We start from the raw sequence: 20,958 nt of genomic DNA, 5'->3' as shown, positions 1-20,958 counted from the left end.
ACAAACCCAGGCTCTCTAGAGAATAGAAGGGGAGAATCAAGAGGTAGAAGGCAAAATAGACTGAGCCTTAAATTTTATATTCAGGATATGAAGGTTTGTTTTTCACCCAGAACTCCAACCTGTAGTTCTGTTGAGAACAAGTCAATAATCTAAACTCATTTGTATGGATGCAAGGGTGGTGGAGAGAATCTGAACAACGACAAGATGTCAATATACAAGGATGGAACACACTCTGGAGAAAAAATATTAGCTTCCTATCTTATAGGTCAATAGCCAGGTGCATTTCAAGGCATTGGGGACAACTGTAGGATGTTAATCATGACAACAATATTAATGATACATAAAATCTTTAAAACATTAATATATGTTATTTTATCCCTCGGGAAGCTGTAGTGCAGGCAGATCAGTGTTTTGTAAAATTCATCTGGGGTCCTGGCTGGTGTGGCTCAGTGGATTGAGCACTAGCCTGTGATCCAAAGGGTCGCAGGTTCGATTCCCAATCAGGACACATGCCTGGGTTGTGGGCCAGATCCCCAGTTGGGGGCACATGAGAGGCAAGCACACATTGCTGTTTCTCTCTGTCTCTTTCTCCCTCCCTTCCCCTCTCTCTGGAAATAATAAATAACATCTTTAGAAAATAAAAATGGAAAACATTCATCTGGGTAAAAATCTATAAAACCTTTTAGAAAAAGAATAGTGACAGGAGATGTACTAGTAGATTATTACTCGGAAGAAAGCAGAAGACTCTAAGAAGTGTGTAAAGGAAGAAAATCGCTACATTTGAATTAAAAATTATAAAGTTACCTTCAGAACTGGAGCACTATTTCAGCAAAATTTAGAAGGGCGGTGGACTGGTGTTGGCTTCCTGAGCACTGGATTACATTGCTTACGCCTCCTGCTTAGGTTTCCATCAGTCCTGGAGATGAAAACACGAAATGCTCCACTACCGGATCAGAGGCAGGTACCCTCAGGTTTGACGGGAGGAGAGAACAGATACAGGGAGTGAAATGAGGTATATAAGCTATCGACACTCAAGCGACTCTATCAGCATCACCTGGGAACTGCTGGCTACCCAATCATTGAGCTCTACCCCTCATCCACTAAATTAGTTACTCCTGGAGTAGGGTTCGAGTTTTGTGTTTTAACAAGTTGTCCAGGTGATTCTGATGCATGCGCAAGTTTGACGGTGGCAGCTATAACCAAACACTGTAACAGAAGTAACCAAAGTAACAGAGGTACTTGATTTTTTTTTTTAGCTGAAGACATGAGAGGCTTCATGAGAAAGGCCTATTCAAGAATTATAATTTAATCACCCATGGACAATTATTTCAATTTGCCCATGCCCAAACAATACAATCTTATTAGAAACTACCCCCCTCCCAGAAAAGACATACAGGAAAATAAATGTTTTCTCAAAATCCAACTCAAGATGTTTTCCAAAGCCAAACCAATCTAAATTTTTATTTCACTTTCTTTTCCTTTTATTTACCTTCCATTGCCAATAACTCATCCTAGACATGCAATCTGCTGTGTTAAAAAAGAGAAAAATTTATACCCCCCGAAACAAAAGTATTTGATAAATTTTTGCTCCGCCATAATGTCACCTTCTTTCTCTAAGGTTCGTGGTATTCAGCTGAAAATATCCTTTGATAAACTTTTATTTAGTAATATGCTTTACGATTATTATACTCAGGATTGCTGCACTTCTATTATTTTTTTCCCAGCACATGGTTGTTTCTAAACTATTTTGACAAATGCAATAAAAATTAAAATGAAAAGAAATGAAATTCTATCTCATAGTACCTATGAATCACCACTATAAGACCAATGCTCCATATTTGCCTAAATATGATTTTGTTTTGAAGTGTAGATTATTTTAGTTTCCCCATAGAACAACAACATTTCCAAAAGAAAAAAAAAATGAATAGAAAAACCAGTCATTAAAGCTTTGATCTCTTACTCATTTCAACTCAGTTTCAGAGTCAAGCTAGTTATGAAAGTTCTAGACATGCCACACCATGTTTTATTTCTATATTGTTACTTTACTTTTATATAGAATTTGGGAATCATATCAAAGGAAGTATTTTAAATCATTCCAGACTAGGTTAGAAAGAGGCAGCTTTTATGTATTTTTGAACTTTCCCATCCTGTAACTAAAGTGGTGATCTGAAAAAAGAAGAGCCAATTACCAAACGGCCCCAAATTGTGAAGGTATACATGGAAACGTTTATCTTCCTGCTTGGATCTAACTGTCCGGCTTACGGGAGTCCCGATAAAATCAGTCAGGGAAGCTTGGGCCCCAAATACTGTATTTTCCAGCTCCTTTAAAAGGAGCAGAGAGCACCAGAAACCCCTTCGTGAGAATTATCATTTCATTGGTAAGGAAATTCTTCCTCTTGTCAATTCAAAGTCATTTTTGCAGTATTTTGAGATAAGATCTCTTACCCTCCACACACATACACACACAGACGGAAAACAGCTCATTAAAGTAGTCATCAAAACTCAGAGAGGAGATCTCAAAATATGCAGCTGTCACTAAAATGATATTCCTGCTTTCTTAATGGGGCAGGTTAGTTAAAATAATTTTTATATACAGAGCTTTGCCACATTTATTCCATTTAATAAGTTTGTTATCTGTATAAAGGAGAAATGGGATGTCAGTGATTACATTTCTGTAGTACTCAGCCAGGCCTGCTATTATACAAATAATGTAGAAGCCTAAGGAACCTTGTTTTTAATCGTGCTGCAGTTAAAATGGTGTACCAATAAAGTTTTCTCACACTAACACTTAGCAAATGTATCCTGTCCCTCATTCAAAGTTTTTGGAAGAGCTTCAGCGAGCCATATATGCAACAACAACAAAAAATTGTCCACCATCTCTAAGTGTCTTGAATCTTCCAATCGGGCCTGCTTGCAGGCAAATGCCGCGATGGGGACATCTGTAATAGCATCCACAACAGGAGTAGAGTTAAAAAGAGAGTGAGGAAAATCCCATGTTAGACCAGTTTTATATGCAGCGTACATCTTGCTGGGCTAGAAATGAGATAGAGATTATTTATTTCTGTCCATAACTTGTACTTTTCTAATAAAACCATTTCATAAAAATAAAGCCAATCCCTCCAAAGAAAGAAGGGAAGGGAAAGAGAAGCCAGGGGAGAAGAGGGGAGGGGAGGAGAAAGGTGGGGAAAGGAGGGGAAATAGGGGGTTTCCTCTTCTTTTTAATATGTTCTGCTCCCAGCTTTGCTCCCCCACTCCGTGGGTTGTGCCTAGTTCCTTCAAAACTGAAGCAAGGAAATAAAGAAGAGAAATAGGAAAATCTCTCTTGACTGGCACAAATGTAATTTGGTATTGGTTTCCTCTAGGCTTGTCAGTGCAAAACAATTATTCCTCTTTAATTGCTTCTTCAGAGCACTTCTGTGGCTGGGGATTCTCACCAGTAGTTGCCTCTGCCCAGGATCTGTCTCCTGCAGGCAAACACCCTCTGTTAAGCAATTCTATAAGGACACTATTCCTTGGGGCATTTCATTGCTCTTCCACAAAATCTTTCATTTTTTTTAGACCTAAAAACACAGGGTCATCCTTGGCCCGGAACAAGTGGGTATACGAAGTATTCCCTAGGCTACGATGTCTCACTGCTCAGTCATCAGAGCGAGTATTCAGCCAGTCTCTTTTGCCTCTGGGCTTCCTCAGGTGTGCATAGGGAACTATCTTCTTGGTAGCCCACAGTTATTGGAGACACAGGTGAAGTTCTTCACCCTGCCTCCTTGAAGCCCCTCTAGGTTTAAGTGAGGAGAAAATAGCATCTTCAAGACTGGGTTGGGTCAACAGCATCCTAGCAACCCTTTCCAACAAATTCTTCCCCCAAAGTGGGTCACTTCTGTGCCTACCTTCAATGTACTTAATGTAGATGAGGGGCAGAGATTTACAGGGCATGTTTAAATCACTTCTCCTTAGCAAGCCCTGTTGACTTGTTCTTTCCTTGTTTAGAAACGTGGAGATATTTGCCATAAATTGTCTTGAGTCTTCTAGAAACTAACATTAAATGCTAATTTAATATCCAGAAGTTTGAAATTAAACCTAATATACTAAAAATGGACACTAATACAATATATAATATGGTCATATACATTAATATGGTAAATAAATATGTACATTCACTATTGAAGTCTTCAGGCACAACCAGGTCCCAAATCTTTCTAAACTTAGAAAAATTTCTATCTTTCTATGTCTTTCTACATATCACAAGAACACTGAAAAATGCACATGTCTTCTATTTGGAGCTCCAGTAATGCAAATTTTCTTGAGACTGCAAATTTTTTCTTGTCTTCTCCCCATCCCCACCCCTGCACATGCTTTTCTGCCTACATGGAATAAGTTAATAATCTTTGACAAACACATATTCTGTGTGGCCACCTGCTCTAATCAAGACATAAAGCATTTACTTCACACCAGAATATTCTCTCCTGATCCTTTGTAATCAAGGTACTCCCTTACCCGAACCTAAGGCTACCCCAATTTTGTGTGCCATCACTTCAGATCAGTTTTACCTGTTCTAGAACTTAGGATAAGTCCAACGCTGCAGCAGAGGTTGGTAAACTATGGCTCCTAGGCTAAATACAGCTTCACAGCTATTTTTGAAGACAAAGCTTTATTAGAACACAGTTACACTGATTTGAATCTTATCTGTCACTGATTCCATGCTACATTGTCAGAGCTAAGAAGTTGTGATAGAGACCATACGGCACCGAAAAACTAAAATACTTACAATCATGGGGACTTGGGCTTTGTCAAAGAAAAAGTCCCAGAAAATTTTTGCAGAATTTTTTTTTACAGAAAAATTTTGCCAAACTTCATCATAGAGTATGTAGTCTTTGTGTCTGGCTTCTAGCCTTGGGCATGTTTGAGAGATTCCATCCATGTTGCTACATTCCTCTGTATTGCATCAGCTATTCACCACTATAGCATTGGCTAGCACTGCTTTCTATGAATATAGTACAATTTGTTTATCTATTCCTCTGTTGATTAAAATTTGTGCTGTTTTAAGTTTTGTCTCTTAAAATAAATATACAACATAAATATATTATAAATAATATAAATACAATGCTAAAATATAAATAAAATATTTTTTGAAGAATAAATGTGTTTAATGTTGCCACAACTCAATTTGTCATTCTTTTAATGTTTTGTGTTTTATGTGACCTAAGAAATCTGCTTACTCCAAGGTCATGGAGAATCTGAGCTATGTTTTTTTTGTAGAAATATTTTATACTTGCTTTTGTTTTACTTGCTTTTACACTGTGTTCTTTTAAAGTGAAAGTGTTCTGTATAAAGCAGTAGGTTGAAGTTTATTTCTTTAATACACATATCCAATATCTCAGCACCACTTGTTGAAAACCATAATTTCTCCCAAAGAACTAGTAATTTCATAGAAAATCAATTAATAATATGTATGTAGGTCTATTTCTGGAATATCTCCTTTCTTGCATTAATGTTTCTGGTTTCTTACAAAGCAAATCAAGAGTCAGGAAGTTATCTATTATTTTACACAAAAAGGTAAAAAAGTTCTGCTGGATTTTTCACTTTTATTGCCTTGTTTCTTCAGCTGGATTTAAAGAAATTGCCCATCAGGATAATGATTTTTTACAAATTATGAATTTGATATGCCACTTTATTTATTTACATATCTTTCGTTTCTTGTGGGGGCAACTTTTCCCACACGTCTCCCCCTACCGCCACAAATTAAAGTAAACAAGGCAAGAGACATGATGTGATCTGCTTCAGGAGGAGAGGTAGCCAGTTTCCCAGAGGAAAAAGGCCTTGAACAGTGGCCAGTTTCTCAGGGGAAAAGGGTGTTGAGCCCCTTCCTCCAAGGGCTTTTATTGGGTTTTAATACACAGGAATACAGGGCCGCAAGGATCAAACAGTAGATAACATTTCAAAGAAATCTGAGGGCTTAGTCTGAGTCAGAGTCTGTCAGGAACAGAGTTTTTGGGTTTCCTGCTCGAACTCTTAACATATGAATGAAGGTGCTCTTAGCAGAGCAGATTTCACAGGGTTATCAGGAAGTCTTTGTGATGCCAGATTGTTCCCCAGGACACGATCTGCAAGGCAAAGAACTGCACCCCTCCCCATCAGGTATTCAGGCTTAAGGGGATTAGAGCCAGGAAGCGCTTCTCCCAGAAGACATGGGGACTTGGGCTTTATCAAAGCCAGGGAGGGGGGGAGAGTCCATTGCTCCTTCTTTGTCGCAGCCCCCCGAGTCCTTCCATGATGGCCTCCCAAGTGATCATGTCTGGCCTAGGTTGCCCCTCGCTGTGAGGGTCTTACCCGTCAAGGACTTCCAAACAAGCTTTGGGGGCAGGGAGAGGAAACTGAGGCAGCGTTTGCTACCAGAGACAAGCTTTGTCTCCTGTGGCTTGCATTCCAGAGGTCACTGACTCCTCCTTAGCCACAGGGGGTAGAGTTACAATTCCTAGAACCAGGCAGAGCAGTCCACAACAATTTCTCTTAGCTATGCTTAGTAGTTTTCAGTTTATGAGTTCTGCATATATTTTGCTTAATCTAAACCTATATATTTTACTACAGTGGTCTTATAGCATAGTTTGCTATCAGGAGTTTTGATGCCTCAAGCTTTGATCTTCTTTCACAAGATTGTTGAGGCTATTCCAGGTCTTCTGTGGTTCCATATAAATTTTTGGAATATTTGTTCCAGTTTTTTAAAGTGTGCCATTGCTATTTTAATAGTAATTGCATTGAATGTATAGATTGTTTTGGGTAGAATGGCCATTTTGATAAAGTTAGTTCTGGAACCGACAGACATACAGATCAAGGAACAGAACAGAGAGCCCAGGAATAAACCCACGCCTGTATGAGCAGTTGATATTTGACAGTGGTGGCACGAGCATACAGTGGGGCAAGGACAGTCTCCTCAGTAAATGCTTTTGGGAAAACTTGACTGATATATGCAAAAAAAAAAAAAAAGAAACAAAGGAACTATACCACCCGCTTATACCATACACAAAAATAAACTCAAAATGGACTTAAATGTAAGTGATAAAATCATAAAAATCCTAGAAGAAAACATAAGTAGTAAAATCTCAGATATTCAATATAGAAATATTTTTGCTCATATATCTCCTAAGGCACCAGAAACAAAGCAGAAAATAAACAAATGAAACTACATCTAATTAAAAAGCTTCTGAACCACTAATGAAACCATCAGCAAGACAACTAGGAAACCCACTTACTGTATAGGAGAATATTTTCACCAGTGGTGCATCTGACAAGAATTTAATCTCCAAAATATACAAAGAACTAATACAACTCAATGCCAGGAAGACAAACAACCAATCAAGAAATAGGCAAAAGACCTATATAGACACTGCTCCAAAACGGACATACAGAGGATCCCTACGCATATGAAAAATGCTCAACATCACTAATCATCAGAGAAACACAAATTAAAATGTCAATGAGATATCACTTTACGCCTGTCAGAATGGCTACGATCAAATCAACAAATAAGTGTTGACAAGGACGTGGAGGAAAGGGAGCCCTAGTGCACTGCTGGTGGGAATGCAGACTGGTGCAGCCACTGTGGGAAACAGTATGGACTACCCTTAAAAAATTAGAAATGGAACTCCCCTTTGATCCAGCAATTTCACTCCTGGGAATATAATCCAAGGATCCCAAAACACCAATTAAAAAAATGGACCCCTGTGTTTAGAGCAGCAGTATTTATAATGGCCAAGATTGAAAATAGCCTAAGTGCCCATCAGTAGAGGAGTGGATAAAAAATCTGTGGTATATTTACACAATGTAATACTACACAGCAATAAAAAAGAAGAAACTCACATTTTGCAACTGCATGGATGGACCTGGAGAAAATTATGCTAAGTGAATTAAGCCAGTCAGTGAAAGAAAAATATCACATGGTCTCACTTATATTTGGAATCTAATGAGCACAATAAACCAATGAACAAAACAATAACAAAAGCTTAGATACATAACACAGACTGACAGCTGCCTGAAAGGAGTTGGGGAGTGGGGAGAGGATGAGAGATGGTGAAGGGATTAACCAAAGAATCTTGTGCACAGCACATGGACATGCCTAACAACATGGGAATTGACTTAGGGAGAATAGAAGGTGGGGCTGGGTAGAGGTGGGGAAACAGAGGAAAATGTGGGAACAACTGTAACAGCATAAACAATAAAGATAAAATTAAAAAATAAATTTACTTAAGTATTTTATATCTTTACATTTTCACTGAAAATATTTCTATATTTTTATTTGATTTCCGTTTCTTATTTGCAGTCTATAAAAACATATTTTGAGTGGTGATTCCCCTGTGGGCTTGCTAACTTGACTTATTAATTCTAGTAGTATTTTATGGACACCTCATGCTGTTCTGCATAGGTAATATCATTCATAGAGTGAGAGAATTTAAATTTATCTATTCCATACTTTGTCTCTTTTTTACCCTGCTCTAGTGCAGTGATTAGGACATTAAATACAATGAGGAATGAAAGTGGTGATAGCAGACATTCTTGTCTTTATTCAATGCTTGGTTCAAAATATCCACTATTTCACTGTTAAATATATGCTAGTAGAAGGACATTTTTAGATGTCCTCCACACAACTGAAAATTTCCTCCTAATTGTGGTATGAAAGTTTGTGTCTTTGAGAGATTGCATTTAGTATCATGTATATAAAATAATCATATGGGTTTTCTCCTCTAAGCTGTTAAAGTAGTCAACTAAACCCAATGTTTGAATTTCTCTGTTAAACCAAACTTACATTCATGGAGTCAAACGGTCAAAATGACCATATTCTTATTTTTATGTAATTGAATTTAATTTCCTAATATCTTCTAAGGATTTCTGATTCTATACTCATGAAGAATTATGTCTATAGTTGTTTACTTCCTTTATCATTTTTTTTTTGTCTCAGGAGTATTTTGGCCATATTAATGTGTTGAAAATTATTCCCTACTTCTCTACTTCCTGATACAGTTTAGGTAATACTGACATACTTCTTATTTAAATGTTTAATAAAAGTAACTAGTAAAGACATCTGAAATAAAGTTTTCTATGTAGAAAGATTTTTAATACAGGAGTCCCCAACCCCCAGGATGCAGACCTGGTCAGCAGCCTGTTCGGAATCAGTCCCCCTCACCCGAGCTCCACCTTCTGCCTCCCCCAGCCCCTGAGCTTGAGTTGGGGTCCCTGGCCCCCAACATCCCCCCCGACCCCATCTTCCTTTTGTCTCTGGTGCCAAAAACGATGGGGACCATTGAATAAAGTGCAATTCCTTCAATAAGTCTGAGAACATATCAGTATTCTATTTATTTAGCAGTTTTCATAAGCAGTACCCTTTGAAGACTGATTCTATCTCATCTAACATCAGATTTACCATCATAATGTTGTTCATTATGTTCCCTTTTCCTTTAAATACCTGTAGAAGTTGTAGTGATGGTCCCTTTTTATTCCTTGATATTGTTCATTTGTGTTCTCTCTCTTTTTTATTTGTTTTGTTACGGGTTTATTAATGTTATTAATATCTCCCAACAATCAATTTTTACTTTATAAATGTTTTCTATAGTTTACATGATTTCTATCTTATTGATCTCTGTTATCTTTATTTAATCACTTCTTTTTCCATGTTTATTTTTTGTAGCTTCCAAAGTAAACACATAGATCTTTCATTTTCAATTCTTTTTATTTTCTGATAAAGACATTAAAATATACTAATTTCCCTCTAAGCACTGAATTATTTGCCCCCTACAGTTGTTTTCCTATTAAGTTTGAAATGATGTAATATACTAATATTTCTGATGATTTCTGCTTTGGCACATGGATTACTTAAAATTTTATTTAATTTTTAAATATTTGGAAATTTATTCAGATTGATTTGTCTTGTATATGTTTTACCTAACAACTGTCCCCTGTAAACTAAAAAAAAAAAGAAATGCACATTATGCCATTGTTGTTTGAGTTTGTTAAATGTTAACTGGGTCCAATTGGTTAATAGTACTTATTGTTCAAATCTTCCATTCCAATACTAATTTTGCATTTACTGTTCAATCAATTATGGAAAGTATTAATTAATTATCCAACTATATTTATAAAATTTTCTTTATATTGCTTGAGTTCTATCTAGTATGGATTAATGCATTTTGTAGCTCAGTTATTAGATTTAATACACATTTAGAATTATTTTGCTTACCTGATGAATTGTCATTTTTATCCTAAACTTTAAAGTTTAACACTCAGTGACAGGTTTGAATCCAGGCTGATACTGCTCTCGGCCATACAGCTCTCTTAAAATATAATTGACTCAACCCTGGCATGGCTCAGTTGGTTGGGCGTTGTCCCACAACATGAAGAGCCATCAGTTCGATCCCCGGTAAGGGCATATGCCTGGGCTGAGGGTTCAGTGTCTGGTCAATGCTTCTCTCTCACACTGATATTTCTCTTCCTTTCTCCCTCCCTCCTTCCTTTCTCCCTCCTCTCACTAAAAATAAATCAATAAAATCCTTTAAAAATTTAATTGACTTACTGGGCATGATTTACTCTGCCCATTAATATTTCTCTATACCTACAATTCTTTTTGAAATATGCCTCCCTCTGTCAACTTAATTAGTTACTTTATTCAGGCTTCCACGAGACAATTCTTATTGTCTTTTACTGAGCCATACTGTCTAACTCAAAAATGTTTCTGGAGGCCACATTAATCGAAAGATTTAGAGAATTATTTGGATGACTTCCCCATGTTTTTTTTTTTTGCTCTGAGACTATCTTAATGTCAATATTAATCAGACTTTGTGGTTTACATAAATTATCAATATTTCCTTTTAAATATTAGAAAATAAGTTTTATTTCTTATAGAAACTGTAAGTCTCTGAAGTTCTCTATTTTGTTTTTCATGTTTTCTTTTAGAAAAAATTAATCTTTTTATGAGTTCATGTCTTTCTCATAGAACCTTATTAAATGCAATTAAAAATAACAATTAGCTCACACTAGGAACATTCTCTTTCAAAATGTGTTAACTCAAAGCCTCAATTTTATTATGTCATTATTTGTCTTCCCAGTAATCCATTGTGAATTTTCTTAAATATCTCAAACATTAAAACACAGGTCACTCTCCAAATTTCTGTTTTCTTCCTATTGAACAACAAAAAATTATATATATATATTTTAGCTTTCGATTTAGTCAGCCTCTCACTTGCAATTTCATTTTCACTATTACTCAAGTGTGCTATGACAATGAACTTTGACATCTCAGTGACTTACTACCTCAAATGCTTATTTTCTGTTTATGCTATAAAAGAGCTGGTTAGCTGAAGCTCTGTCCATGCCATGAGTTCCACTCCACGTATTCTTCATTCTCATCCAGATTGGAAAAGTAGTCCCACTAGGCCACATACCCATTGCAGTGTCTTGTACTATCTATCTTTGTGAAGCTGAGAACTGTTTTTAAGAATTTCTTTCTCTCTAAAGCTGCATGTTAGAATTTGCCAGAAGAGGATTCGTATTTGATACCCACAAAGCAGAAGTGAAACAGCGGCCATTACTCTCTGAAGAACACCAAAGTAAGTACCATGATTGATACACTGATACATGGAGAAATGCTGAGTATACTCTAATTAATTCTCTTTTTTTTTTTGATTTGCCCGTAATTTTTCTTCCTCAATGCTATACTTTTAACTAATTGTGCCATAGGGTCACTGGTAAATGTTTGGCTGTGAAGGTGCATTGCAAACGACCTGCCCACAAGCTCCCCCTTCTGTAGTTAGATGCATTTGACTGGTCAAAATTTATAATAACTTTTTCCCTAATCTTCAAAAATGACTGTGAGAATTTTTTGAAAGTTACTATGAGTTTCATAGAAAAAAATTTATTTTAAGAATTAAAACTTATGCCCTGCCCAGTGTGTCTTGGTTGGCCGAAGCATTGTCCTGTGCACCAAAAAATTATGGGTTCAACGTCCAGTCAGGGCACGCACCTAGGTTGCAGTCTCTAGTCAGGGTGTGTGCAGAAGGCAACCAACCAATGCTTCCCTCTCACATTGACCTCTCTCTCTTTCCCTCTCCCCACCCCCACACTTCCTCCTCCTTAAAGTCAATCAATATACTCAGGTAATGATTGAAAAAAACAAAGAATTAGAAATTATACAAATGTGGAAAGAGATAAAGAATTGAAAACCTAGACAGAGATTTTGAAGATCAGAGAAAAAGTCAAATTGTGAATTTTGAGAACTCAAGCATATCCAACCATAGAAAAGGAAGCCTGTGGGGAGGATGGGGAACCCTGTATAGGCAGCAGAGTCTGCATATGGGAAGGACTTAACTGAAGGAGCATTGAAGAGGCTGAGTGATGATCATGAACCTAAACACAGAAAGAAAATTAAGAGGAGGAAGCAAGCCATCTATGCTGCCAAGGATGATGGTGATACATCATGAGGTGATTTACCTGTCTTAATATATATGGAGATATGTGATTTTTAAGACCTTGTTTTTAGAGTTGGACTTTTGACTCAACACTTAACTTCTGTAATAATGAAGTTACATAGAATTAACCAGGCCTTCCGGCATTTGTAAGTTTTCAGATACCATCATATTAACATTACATATATTTTTAAAATAAAATGGTTGCTTAGTTGTAGATTATATCATCACTTTTCACATGCCATTGGCATTAGCCAACACATGCCACGTGACCAAGATGAACATCACTGGGATGGGGAAGAACACTTGTATGGGGGTGCAAGTCTGTGGAATACTTGCCAAAATAATATAATCTGCCATCTTTACCTATATCTGAAGCAATCACTTACTTAATATGTTTGGATTAAGCCTTGAGAGCCCTCAGCAAGGTTTGAAGATGAATGCAATCCCACACAAATCCCAAGGCTGATTGGATCGAATGAAGATTTCCCAGAGTCAATTCAGGATACAGCTACAGGGAAACAAGAACAATCTATGAGGAACAGTGACTCACAGGCGTCTACCATGATTATTTGCTAACTAATGAAATAATTATTCATTACATAGTGACATTTTTATTACTATCAAATAATCTTTTAAAAACTCTTCTTGAAATCCAGCATTAACTATCTCCCTGGTGTGATGCCAACAACACGTATGAATAAAACACGCCTCTTATTTCCCTCCCAAGAACAATTTGGCATCCATCACAGGCAAAAGTCCCTCTGTGGCAACTATGGGATATAGCACCATGTGTCAAGGAACCTGAGAGAAGGGTCTCACCCACCTGTGTGTCAGGTACTAGACATCCACACCTTGGTCCCAGCTGTGGACCCTGCATCAGCCTGTGAACTGGCTCCAGCCCCTGTCAGCTATGGTCTCAGAACTCCTGAAGAATGCTACATTAAACCATCACCCGCAGATGAAAGAGCCTTCTTTGTGGAAGCACAGCTTTCCAGCAAAGAATTTTCAGAACAGTGTGGAGAAAAAAAAACAATGACAAGTTTAGATACATTGGATTTAGTAAGAGAAATAGTTTGACTTTTTCTCCAGCATTATTCTGTCGAGGTAGTACAGTTCAGTGCCAAGAGAGTACCTCTCAGCCCATGGTTTCTTTTGTAGGGGGAGGGAAAATGTAAGTGTATGAATGATTTCCCAGCTCTGTAGGGCACTACCAAAGAGGCCCATTTACTTTGCCTCATCCAGAGTATTGAGTCATGATCTGTACAACTGGGGGGCAGAACGAAACTAGGAGTGTGGTAGGTTGGACTGTTGGAGGGAATTAAAGAAACGAAGATCCTACTAACCCATATGGTGGACACCATAGAGAAGCTTGCCCACAAGCCAGTAGGGATTCCTCATCCATAAATCCCCCCATCTAGCCGATGGGCACCTTCAGTGATCCACATACCTCACCCATTCATATGCTCACCCTGCGGCCAGCTCCTTGTGCAAGTTTCCAACAGCAGCAGTGAGAACAAGTCTCAACAGACCGCTAGTGATCACAGGCAGAAAGCCAGCCAGAATATGTGGGTCAGGGGAGATCACAAACTTAGGCTTTACCTCTGCCTCTGCCATTTGGAAAGCAAAAGAGAGGCCATCAGCACCAAGCCTAATGCATGGCAGGATAGAGAAAAGGGGTATAATCTTAAGAATTCTGCCACAAGAGGGAGCAAGAAGCATGGGGCAGATACATCCACAAAAGGTATGAAAGCTTCAGAATCCCTAGCAGGGCTATCAGAAGGTATTTCTTTTCTAAAGTCGGTCAGTAAAGACTACAAGAGATGAACGTTATTTCAAATGTGAAGACAGCAATGTAAGTCTTCAAGGAATATAAGAAATTAAGAAAGCAGGACACCAAAAATTCGCAAAAATCTTCCAGTAGCTGGCCCCCAAGGCATGCTGATCTGCAGTTAATCTGGCAGAGAATTCAAAATACCTGTTTTAAGGAATTTCAATGAACTCAGAAAAAATAATGCATGAAACAAATGAGAAGTTTAACAAAGAGATAGAAGTCATAAAAATACAGGAATTGTGGAGCTAAAGAATACAAGATTTGAAAATAAAAATACAAAAGACCACTTATAGCAGAATTGATCAAATACACAAAAGCATCTTTGAATTATAGGACAGGAAATTTGAAATTACCCAGTCAGAAAACAGAGAAATAATTTAAAAAGAGTAAAGAAAGCTTACATGATCTAGAAGACCATCAAAAGAAAATTTTTTTCTGATTCTTGTAGTCCTAGAAGGAGAAGAGAGGGAGAAGGGGACAGAGAGCTTATTAAAGATATAATGGCTGAGCCTTTAAGCCATTTACATTTAAGGTGATTATTAATAGATATGTATTTATTCTATTTTATTTTTTAAACCATTTTCCTTTGTATTTCTTTTTCTTCTTCCACTTTTTAAAGCAAGTTTTTTTACATTTGTTGCCACATTTGTTTGGTATTGACAAAACCCTTTAGGTTTTTCTTAATTGGGAAGTTCCTTATTTCTACTGCAATTTTAAATAACAGCCTTTCTGGGTAAAGACGCAGGGTAGCTGAATGATCAGAAAACAAGACCCACATACAGGCTGTCTCCAAGAGACCCCCCCTCAGATTGAAAGATAAACACAGACTAAAAGTAAAGGGATGGCAAATTACATTCTTTGCAAATGGAAAGGAAAATAAGCTGGGGTAACAATACTTATATTTGACAAAATAGACTTTACAACCAAGGCTACAGTAAGAGACAAAGAAGGACTCCACATAAAGATTAAAGAAACCATCCAACAAGAAGCCATAATTTTACTAAACATGTATGCACCCAACACAGGAGCACATAAATATGTAAAGCAATTCTTGATGGACATAAAAGGACAGATTGACAGAAATGCAGTCATAGTCAGGGATGTTAACACCTCACTGACTTCAGTGGATAGATCTTTCAAACAGAAAATCAACAAGGAGACAGTGGCCTTAAGTGACACACTAGATCAAACAGATTAAATTGATATCTTCAGAGTATTTCATCCTAAAAGAGCAGAATATACATACTGTTGGAGTGCACATGAAACATTTTCTAGGATAGACCACGTTAGGACACAAAACAAATATCAATAAATTTAAGACAAATTATATCAATAATTTTCTCTGACCACAATGCTATGAAACTAGAAAACAATCACAAGAACACTGACAAAATACACAAAGACACAGAAGCCAAATAACATGTTACTAAACAATGAATGGGTCAACAATAATCAAGGAAGAAGTTAAAAGATAACTTGAAACAAACAAAAATGAGAACACAACACAATCTGTGTGACACATGGAAAGCAATCCTAAGAGAGAAATGCATAGCAGTAAAGGCTTAACTCAAAAAAAAAAAGCTATCTAACTTTACAATTAAAGTAACTTGAAAAAGATCAAAGTTCAGATAAAACCCAAAGTAAGTAAAAGGAAGGAAATAATAAAGATGAGAGCAGAGATAAGTAAAATAGAATCTTAAAGAAAGATACTACAGATCAATGAATTGAAGACTGGGTTCTTTGAAACAAGATTGAAAAATCTTTAACTAGACTCATTATAAAAAAGAACAAAAGAGAGAGAGGACTCTAATAAATAAAATCAGAAGGGAAAGAGGAGAAATAACAACTCACACTGAAGACATACAAAGGATTGTAAGAAAATATTATGAACAACAATATGCCAACAAATTGGACAACCTGGACAAAATGGATAAATTTCTAGAAATATACAATCCTTCAAAACTAAGTTAGGAAGAATCAGAAAATCTAAATAGACAGATTACACCTATTGAAATTGAAGCAGTAACCAAAAAACTCCCAACAAACAAAAGTACTGGACCAAATGACTTCACAAGTGAATTTTACCAAACATTCTGAGTAAAGCTAGCACTTTTCCTTCTGAAACTATTTCAAAAAAATCAAGAGGAAGGAAAGCTCCCAAGCTCATTTTACAAGGTCAGCATTATCCTAATTCAAAAACCAGATAGAGACACCAGGAGGAAAGAAAAATTACAGGCCAGTCTCCCTGATGATCCTAGATGCTAAAATCCTCAATAATGCACTAGCAAACTGAACACAGCAATATATCAACAAAATCATACACCATGATCAACTGGGATTAATTCCAGGAATGCAAGGTTGGTACAACTTTCACAAATCAATAAATGTGATTCACCATATAAAATGAAATGAAGGATAAAATCCACATGATCATATCAATAGATGCAGAAAAAGCTTTTGATAAAATCCAGCCCTCATTTATGATAGAAACTCTCTGAAAAGTAGGAACAGAGGAAAATATATATAAACATTAACAAATGCCATATATGACAAACCCACTGCCAGCTTCATCCTCAATTGGTACAAACTAAAAGCACTCCCCTTAAGACCAGAAATAGAACAGGGGTGTCCACTTTCACCTCTCCTATTCAAAATAGTACTGGAAGTCCTAGCCATAAGCAAACAGTTAAGAAGGAGAAATAAAAGGCATCCACATTGGAAAGGAAGAAGTAAAACTGTCTTTACTTGCAGATGACATGATGCTGTACACAGAGAACCCTAAAGATTCCACCAAGAAACTACTAGAATACATAAATTTATTCAGTAAAGTAGCAGGATACAAAATTAATATTCAGAAATCAGTTACATTTTGGTAAGCCAATAATGAACTAACAGAAAAAGAAATTAAGGAAAAACAATCCCATTAACAATTGCTTGACAAGAATAAAATGCCTAGGAATAAACCTAACCAACAATGTAAAAGACCTGTACTTGGAAAATTATAAGATACTGAAGAAAGAAATCGAAGAAGATACAAATAAGTGGAAGCACATACTATATTCATGGATAAGAAGACTTAACATCATTAAAATGCCCATGATACCCAAATCAATCTATAGATTCTATGCAATTTCTATTGATTCCAATGTAATATTTCACAGATTGCTAGAACAAATGTTTCAAAAATATATGGAATGAAGAAATACCCCATATAACAACAATGATCCTGAAAAAGAGGAACAAAGTTGGAGAAATCATGCTATCTAATATCAAACTATACTACAAGTCCATAGTAATCATAACAAACTCATACTGGCATAAAAACAGACACATAGATCAATGGGACAGAAAAAAGAACCCAGAAATAAACTCGTACCTTTATAATCAATTAATATTCAATAGGAAGTAAGCACATACAATGAGCTAAAGATAGTTTATTCAATAAACAGTGTTGGAAAAATTGGACAGATATGTGCAGAAAGATGAAATTAGATGACCTTCTTATATTATACATCAAAATAAATTCAAAATGGGTTAAAGACCTAAATATTAAACTCAAAACCATAAAAACCATGGAAGAAAACATAGGCAGCAAAATCTTGAACATTGCTCAGAGCAATTGTATCAGTATATCTACCCAGGTAAAGGAAACAAAATGAAACAAAAAATAAACAAATTGGGACTACATCAAACTAAAAAGGTTTTCCACAGCGAAGGAGACCATGAACAAAATAAACAGACAGCCCAAAGAATGGAAGAACATTTTTGTCATTATATCTGATAATGGGTTAATATTCAAAATTTATAAAGAAGTTACAAAACTCAACACCATAAAAACAAACAACCCAATTAAAAAGTGGATGAAGTACCTAAATAGACACTTCTCCAAAGAGGACACACAGATGGCCAATAAACATAAGAAAAGATGCCCAACGTCAGTAATCTCAGAAAAATGCAAATTAAAACCCTAATGAGATATCACCTCACACCTGTAAGAATGGTTATCATCACTAAATCAACAAACAATAAATGCTGGTGAAGATGTGGAGAAAAGGAAACCCTAGTGCACTAGGGTTGGTGGGAATGCAGATTGGCACAGCCACCATGGAAAGCAGTATGGTGATACCTCAAAAACTTAAAAATGGATCTGCCTTTTGATCTAGTGATCCCATTTCTGGGAATATATCCAAAGAAACCCAAAACTCTAATTTGGAAGAACATAAGTAACCATATTTTCATTGCAGAGTTATTTACAATCACCAAGATATGGAAGCAGCCCAAGTGTCCATCAGTAGATGAGTGGATAAAACAACTATGGGACATTTACACAATGGAATGCTACTTGGACATAAAAAGAAGAAAATTTCTCCCTTTGCGATAGAATGGATAGACCTAGAAAACTTTAAGCTAAGTGAAATAAGCTAGTCAGAAAAAGACAAATACTATATGTTTTTACTCATATGTGGAATCTAATGAACAGACTGAACTAACAAACAAAATAGAGACAGGCTCAGAGAGAGTGAGTAGGATGGCAGCTAGTGGTGGAGGGGAGTTTAGGGGTGGAGGGACTGAGCTAAAAGGAAAAAGCACTCATGCACATGGACAACAGTGTGGTGATTGCAGGGAGTAGGGAGCATAAGGGAGCTAAACAGCAATGGACAAAACACAATTAAAATATATTTTCTTTAAAAAAAGATATAATGGCTGAGAACTTTTTGATTGTTGGATATATTTGGATATTTCTTAACAGATCTACTCCAACACACATTATACAACTGTCAGAAATAAAGGACAAAAAATATCTTAAAAACAACAACAAAATAAGTTTGTAACTAATAAGGGAATCCCCATAAAGGTGGGAAATAAATTCTCAGCATAAACTTTACAGGCCAGGAAAGAGTGATATATTCTAAGTAATATATTCTAAGTGCTGAGAGGAAAAAAATATAACCAAGAATACTCTAAATCCCACAAAGTTGTCCAGACCTTCAGGCAAGAGAGAATCTCAGGCGAAGAAAAGTTGATATAGTTCATTGCCATTAGTCCTGATTTATAAGAAATACTGAAAAGAATTCTTCAATCTAAAATTAAAGGACACATGTTAGTAACATAAAAACATATAAAAATATATAACAAACTGATGAATTTAAGTATATAGTCAACTTCAGAATACTCCAACTCTGTAATATTGTAGAATATTAAACACATAATACTAAGTGTACAAAGGCTGAAGAAAGAAAATTCTTTACAAGGATGAAAGTCCTTTATGCTGAGTGAAATAAGCCAGGTGTTGAAGGACAAATACCACATGATCTCACCTTTAACAGGAAGCTAAACAACAAAACAAACAAGCAAGCAAAATACAACCAAAGACACTGAAATAGAGAACAGGGGGACAGTGACCAGAGGGGAGAAGGGAGGGAATTTCAGGGGAAATAGGGGAGGGATTGAGAGGAACAAATATAAAGGATACATGGACATCAACTAAGAAGGGTGGAAATGGGAGGGAGGGGGGAGCACGAGGGGGTGGGATGGAATGGGAGTAATACACAGAAAACTGTACTTGAAAAATAATTAAATAAATTAAAAAATAAAGATAGCTATAGCTACAATAATTTGTTAATGAACACACAATATAAAAAGTGGTACATGAAGACATCACAAACATAAAAGTGAGGAGAGTAAAGGGGTAAACTTTTGTCACGCAATCAGTTAAGTTGTTAGCAGTGAAAATACACTCTTATAACTGCAGTATATTTTATGGAACTCTTATGGTAATCACAGAGCAAACACCTACAGTAGATACACAAGAGAGAGGGCAGCAAGGGGTACCACTATGTGATATCATTCATTCACAAAAGAAATTACTGAAAGGAAAAAAAAAGACAAGGAGTTACAAAATATCTAGAAAACAATGAATGAAATGGCATTAGTAAATTCTTACCTATCAAAAATTACTCCAAATGTAAATGGATTAAATACACCAATTAAAAGGCATAGATAGTGGCCAGACCAAAAGTGGCCAGATAGATCAATTTTTTTAAACGCATAACTATATGCTGCATATGATAGATACACTACAGCTTTAAATATACATAGCCTCAAAGTAAAAGGATGGGAAAACATTCCATGCAGAAAGAAGCAGGGGTATCCATACTTGTATCAGAAAAAAATTACTTTAAGTCAAATATTGTAACAAGAGAAAGAAAAGGTTATTATATAATGATAAAATGGTCATTCACTGAAAAGGACATAACAATTGTATATATACAAGTACTAAACATCAGGACACTTAAATATGTTAAGCAAATACTAATAGATCTGAAGGGAGGAGACAACAACACAATAATACTAGGGGACTCAATATCCCACTTTCAGTAATAAATAGATCATTCAGACAGAAAATCATTAAGAAGACATTATATTTGAACTACACCTAAAACAAATCAATCTAACAGGCATATACAGAACACTCCATCCAACAGCAGCAGAATACACATTCTTCTAAGTGCATGTGGAAAATTTTCTAGGATAAATCATATAATATGTCGCAAAACAATTCTTAGCAAATTTAAGAATATTGAAACCATACCATGTATCTTTACTGACTGCAATGGTATGAAACTAGAAATCGATTACAGAAAGAAAATTGGAAAATTCGCAAATATGTGAAATTCA

This window comes from Sturnira hondurensis, unplaced genomic scaffold (genome assembly GCF_014824575.4).
Source record: "Sturnira hondurensis isolate 20B ecotype Veracruz unplaced genomic scaffold, ASM1482457v3 Scaffold0016535, whole genome shotgun sequence".
Taxonomy (NCBI): Eukaryota; Metazoa; Chordata; class Mammalia; order Chiroptera; family Phyllostomidae; genus Sturnira; species Sturnira hondurensis.
The sequence above is the reverse complement of the archived record's forward strand: the minus strand, read 5'-3'. Positions refer to the sequence as shown.